A 7500-nucleotide genomic window follows, 5' to 3' on the forward strand; every position below is an offset into this window, starting at 1 on the left:
GGCTTCGTACATAAATAAGATGAATAAATGTAAAAGAAGGATAAGTACGAATGATGAATTTCTTGCCTTTATTTGTATTGTTGAAGCAATTTGTCTTCAGCAGAAACGTAACAGGCTGAGCAAACTAACCAGCATACAATCGTTAGCCAACGGCGCTCCGGAACAAACCAATTATTCTAGATGTGAAAAATTCTTTTTTATAAATATAAAAAATATGCTCAATATAGAATTCATACTCGGAAACCGAAGATGCAAAGGAAATTCCATCTTGAATATAATTCTTTCTACATGTAGAATGTATAGACAATATCATCATTTTCATCATCTTTCAAAATGAATTAGTTTAAGCTTTAACTACATTTTAAAATGAGGAACAACACAAAATAGATACTAAAGTTATCTAAAGCAAAAATTTTGCTTTCCTTGCATTAATAACGATGCTGTTCCTCCTAAAAGCGCAAATGCTTATCTAAAATAAACACGCAAGAAATTATACAGCACCAGAACGTAAACATAAATTTTCTTCTTGCCCTTCGTTCTTCAAAAAAAAAAAAAAAAAAATCTATTCTTTATTTCTGCTTTTGAGACTAACGCAGACAAATGATTCGATATCTTGTATAACCCTTCATTTTTTAACAAGCAAACGCGTGGCTCAGATATCCTGACAGTAACATGCTTTTGGTATGCCACGAATGAATAATTGGGCTATCATTTTATTATATTTTGATTGATCGATTCCTTATTCATAAATCTATTCATTCATATTTTTGTATTTCTTGTTGAAAGGTTGCTTTGACTGATGTCAATGGGCGTTCAATTTCCTCGTTGGAACCTTTGTATTTACACCAACTATGCGATTGATTTAAAGTGATATTATAATGAAATTTCCTATTGGCAACGACAATGTAATGTTTATGATCAAATTGAATTTATATAATATGAAAAGATAAATTCTAACTGAAAATCGTTACGGTCGACTCAAAAGCTCTCATAATTAGATAATTACATTATCATTTATGCAAAGAAACAAACAAGGCTCTCTTATTAAGATGGAACACAGTTCTTCGGAGTAGTTCCGTTAATGACATAACGAGTAATTTATGTATATGGTAGTTTGTCCATAGTAGAGGGTTTTAACTCTGGCGGAGAATGTCACGTATCTAGATTGGGGGTGAATACTAGATGTATTATGTATAAAAAAAGAGGGGATCTTAACTTAGTGCAGCAAAGATCAGTAATATGTTCATATTAAATGTCTAGACTGGCTTAGATGTCGTTCATGATTTACATAGGCAAGGGACAGGACTATCCTAGAGACCAACCATAATTAATATGATCAGTGCCCAAGAACCCTCTAGGACCATGGAGGGGCAGGCAATGGTTGTTGGTGACTCAACAGTTACTCACAAAAGCCCTTCGTCAATAGATTACAAGAACGGAGAGGTTGTTACCACCACTGGAAACCATCGGGTTTGAACATCATGGCTTAAGCCGGGCTCGAACTCCAGACCCATGTAATATGCGAGTTGGGGACGTTTCCAATAGGCTTGTGTAAGCCTGCTTAATAATGAGAAATAAGACAACCATTGAAGATCAGTTTTCAATGAGGGTGGTTCAATGTGTGCCAAATAACTTCATGGAAGTCAAATTTTATAGTTTTCTAAAAGTTGCCTCATGTTCCATTGGTTTTCTAAGTTAAGAAGATGTGACATTGTATTTCGAAGTCACTTGAGCATTTGTGGTTTTTCCTTCAAGTATTCTTGAAAGTGATATCTTTGTTCGAAATACTTATCCAGATAGAAATTATTATTGCCCTATCCCACTGAGGTGAGCGAGTGGTATACAGTATATTTTGATAATTCTTTGTTAGTTTGTTTGCATCTTCTTTAGCAACTTGACGAAAAACTATTATACCGATTTGCTTAAATTTTTTTCGGGATACATGCACTATGGCACACAACAGACTCCATCAATATTAAGACTCCATACGTTCAAGGTTAAGGTTACAGTGTTCCGAAAGATCAGAATCCATTTTTTATCATAACTCAAATATTGAAAAATTATCAGACTCACTTGAAACCAAGACCAAAATCTTAATTTTTCTGTACCGTAAATATAATTCTATATACCAAAACAGTAAAAATGCAAGGTTTAGAAGATTGGTGGGTTCAAAGTTTGAGGGGGTCGAATTTTCGAGGACCATAATTTTCAAACGAGTGCAGATACAAACTCGATTAATATTATTGACAGATAGAAAACCACATATTGCCTTTAAAATGACACCATATCCTTTGACTATCTGTGACCTAGAATCTAAAATTCAACATCATCTGACTTCAGCAAGTTCAGAGTCACACTCGTTTACTTTTATTGGCGGATAATGCAACGCTATAAAAACAGAGCACTGGTAATGTTACAATGAAGGTTCAAGTGGAAGCGGCGGGATTTGCCTGCGCCAACAAAGTTAGAAGAAGGTTATGTTTTACCCCCTGTGTGTGTTTGTGAACAGTTTCCTGGCCACAATTTTAATCGTAGTGTAATGAAACTTGCAGGGATTAACTTATGTAAAAAGCTGGAAATAGTTAAATTTTGGACGGTCAAGGTCATGGTCAAGGAAAATATCCACTTCACGTAATCGTTGTCACAGACTTCAAACTTGGTTCATATTTGAGTGTATGAAAATCCACGTCAATAATACATGGTAAGACCACAGGTCAAGCTCAAGGTCGATAAATAAGCTGCCACGGCGGAGGCCTGCGCTCTACTGAATGGCCCTCTAATTATCATTATTGTTGTTTATGATGTTCATAAACAAATATTTATCTGAATTAAGTAATAATAAAACTTGAAGATTCCATAGGAAGGGAAAAAAGTAAAACCACCTCAACGTAAGAGTAATATAAAAAAGTAAAGTAAATAGGCAGAAACACAAACTAATTAAAATAAATAGAAAAATATACATGCATGCATTTGCATGCAAACAAAACGGGATATCATTTATGTTTCTTGTATATACTGATTCTTTATTCATATTTAGTACTTAATTCAGAAAGATTTTCGTAAAGTACTTGAAAAAAATATATTCATTATGAAGGCAAAAACATGAATGCCCTCTCTCTCTCTCTCTCTCTCTCTCTCTCTCTCTGTCTCTCTCTCTCTCTCTCTCTCTCTCTCTCTCTCTCTCTCTCTCTCTCTCTCTCTCTCTGTGATGATGTAAAATTTCCGCCTTTTTTGGTTTGACTATATGTTGCTTCACTCCCACCATTTCTGAGTAAACTATCGTTCCACCCTAACGATCTCTATATAGATTTGTCTCCCACCTGTTCTAGATCCCTCCATTTGCATTTTTATTTATTCATCCATCCCTGTATGGGTTAGTGATGTGTCCATTCACTGGTCAACAGAGAACTGACGAGGGAACGGACCAACCTTTTATACCTTATGGGACGAATCTCGTAGTTTATTGAGAGCAATTCCATTTCTGACTGTGACACAAGGCTTTCTTCCGGGAGAGGTTTTCTCGTTGTCAGTTCTCAAGTATTCGGTTTCCTTTTTCGGTATATATATATATATATATATATATATATATATATATATATATATATATATATATACATATATACTCATATATATATATATATATATATATATATATATATATATATATATATATATATATATACATATATATATATACATATATATATATATATATATATATACATACATATATACATACATATACACACACACACATATGTATATATATATATATATATATATATATATACATACATATATATACATACATACATATATATACATACATACATTATATATACATATATACATATATATATATATATATATACATATATACACATATATGTATACATTTATACACATACACATATATATACACATACACACACACTATATATATATATATATATATATATATATATATATATATATATATATATATATATATATATATATACACTGTGTATATATAATTTTCTTCGTAGATATTTTGTTTCAAATTGTAACTACAAAATTTGAGATCAACATTAAAGCTGATTTTTGAAATAGTGTACTGCATTAAAACGTATGTTTTTTCTTCCTATATATTTTGTTTCAAATTCTAATTTCAAAATTGGAGTGCAACACTAAATTGGATTTTTGAAATAGTGCACTGCATTAAAAGTTACGTCTTTTATTCGTACATATTTTGTTTCAAATTTTAATTACAAAATTGGGTTGCAACACTAAAGCTGCTTCTCGAAATAGTACACTAAATTAAAACGTACATACACAAACAAAGGCACTCTTAGATACATGTTCACATGACTGCGTATTCTCAAAAGTCTTCATTTTCTATATTGCCGTTTGTTATTCGTCTTGTTCCTGCTTCTAAAGGGGCTTCAAAACTATATTCTATACTTGCATGCGCACATACATCATATGCTTACATGAACAACTAAAGGGGCACTCAGTTGAGATCATGCTTTCGCCACGCCAAGCAGTATTATTTTTCTCTTAGCTCCAATGCATTTTTTTTACTCCAATGCATGTTCTAAATATAATGGGTTTGTGCTTGGGTTATACTCCACTTATCCACCAAGTTTTGTTGAAATTGGTTCAGTGGTTTTTGGCCAATGTTAAAAATAAAAAATAAACAAAATATTTGCCATTTACTTAACAATGAAATTACTTTCGATGTACTGCTACGCACTTGTACTTTAATGTACTTTATCCAAAATATTACAGATTCATCCATGGGTCATACACAATATGACTACCAAGTTTGGTCAAAATCGTCCAATAGTTTTTGCGTAAAGTTTCTCACAAACAATAAATAAACGACGACAGGGGCAATTACATACCTTCCCCTAAATCGTGACGAAGGCAAGTACATACGAGTGCAAGAATATGGCCAAAAAACAGTTCCATTACCCATGCAAATATCTTCACTTCTCAAGTGATCCATTATCTATATAGATAAAAATATTCTTGCAATTCATACACTCACAAATCCATATGTATAGAAGCATAAACTTGTGAATTAATCCTCGAGGGAAAAATGTCAATCTGCACTGCAGAGAATTTATCATGGCAATAAAACCACCCCGATATTGAATTGAATCTAACGTAAAAGAGCGAGGTTCTAAAAGTGTCTGCTTTCAAAAAGCCAAATTATATCCTTCAAACGGATACGAAGCGTATCCAATTTTCGAAGAACCGGCCCTCCTCGGTCAGCCGCTCCCTTGCCGGAAATTGTTCATGAATACTGCTACAGAAATGTGAATACAGATTCAAGGCGGAAAAAGTGAATACATGTCAAAACGAATATTATCATTTCTATATTTATTGTTATTATCACCATTATCATCATCAACTAGTGTACGCAATCCCGTCAAAAAGGATAAATATGCACACACACAGATTTAACCCTTCCCACCCCCCTCATTCTAACTACAACACGTCAGTTTTCGCAATTTGTGGAATAGCGGTTTCCTAATGTATTTCTCTGGGTACCCAGTCTCACCATGGTATGACTACTCTCTCTCCCCTACATGAGGGGCCGGAAAGAAATATATATATATATATATATATATATATATATATATATATATATATATACATATACATCTATATACATCTATATGCATATATATACATATATATATATATATATATATATATATATATATATATATATATATATATATACATACATACATACATCTATATATACACACACACACACATATATATATATATATAATATATATATATCATATAATTTATATAAACATTTATACATACATACATTATATATATATATATATATATATATATATATATATATATATATATATATATATATACATATATATGTATATATATGCATATATATATATATATATATATATATATATATATATATACATATATATGTATATATATGCATATATATATATATATATATATATATATATATATATATACATATACATACATATGTGTGTGTTGTGTGTGCGAGTGTGTGTATGTGTGGCATGGCATAAAGAGGCAAAACCTGATGAATGGGAGCTAGGAGTGTTGGTGTAAATAGCGAAAAAAGGAGACCTGACTGATTGTAATAATTACTGAGGCATAACACTTACGTCAGTTGTTCTGAAAATATATAGTATGCTTATTCTAAAGAGACTGGAGAGAAAGAGTGATTTAAAAGCTAAGAGATTAACAAGCAAGAATTAGAAAATGTATTAGTTGCATTGACCAAATTTTCATTTTGAGACATGTTGTACAGCAACGCGTAGAATATCGAAATCCCCTTTTGATGGCATTTGTGGACTATGAAAAAGCTTTTGACAGTGTGCACAGGCCAATTTTGTGGCGAGTCTTGCGCTATTATGGAATTTCTCTTGAATGTGTAAATTTGATCGAGTCTGTTCATGAGCATAGCAAGTGCAAAGTTAATGCTAATGGAGTCTTATCAAATGAATTTCAAGTGAACAGCGGAGTACTCTAAGGGATTGTGTTGTCACCTATGTTGTTTATCCTCCTCATGGATTTTGTAATGCGTAGAACAGTCAGAGATGGTGGAGAAGGATTGGACTGGATTGGTGATAGGAATTTAGCAGACCTAGAGTATGCTGATAATGCTGATTTTGTTAGCAGAACACCACAGGATTTGCAATACTTGCTTACCGGAATGCACGAAATATCACACGAGGTTGGGCTGAAGATAAATAGAAGAAAGACAGAAATGATGAGAACGGAGTAAGTAATGGAAGATGAAATATCATTGGAAGGAGAAAGGATTAATGAGGTAAAATCATTTGAGTATTTAGGAACTATGGATCTCCAATACAGGGTCTTTAGAATTAAAGTTTAGTGAAAGATTAAAAAGAGCAAATCAGAAAATGACTAGATTAAGTAAAATTTGAAAATCAAGTCGCCTGAAATTACATATAAAAATCAGACTATATATAAGTTTAGCGAGATAGGTGTTACTCTATGGACATGAGTCATGGTATGACAATGAAACAATCTCCAATAGATTTAGTAGATTTGAGAACAAAGCCCTCTGAAGAATATTGGGAGTTACATGGCAGGATAGGATTAGAAATTAAACTAAGAGAGATTACTAAAGTGACCTTTGTGGATGAGATCATGATGATGGGTAGATGGAGATAGTTTGGGCATGCTTTTCGCACTCCAAGAGATTAGTTCACAAAACGTTCAGCTGGGTTCCACAATGGACTAGAATAATTGGAAGACCCAGGCCTACATGGCTGAACACTATGAAGCGCGAAGTAGGAGATGATGATGATGAGGAGGAGGATGATTATATATATATATATATATATATATATATATATATATATATATATATATATATATATATATATATATATATAGATATATATATAGATATATATATAGATATATATATAGATATATATATAGATATATATATATATATATATA

The sequence above is a fragment of the Palaemon carinicauda genome, chromosome 3, assembly GCF_036898095.1.
Source record: "Palaemon carinicauda isolate YSFRI2023 chromosome 3, ASM3689809v2, whole genome shotgun sequence".
Classification (NCBI taxonomy): domain Eukaryota; kingdom Metazoa; phylum Arthropoda; class Malacostraca; order Decapoda; family Palaemonidae; genus Palaemon; species Palaemon carinicauda.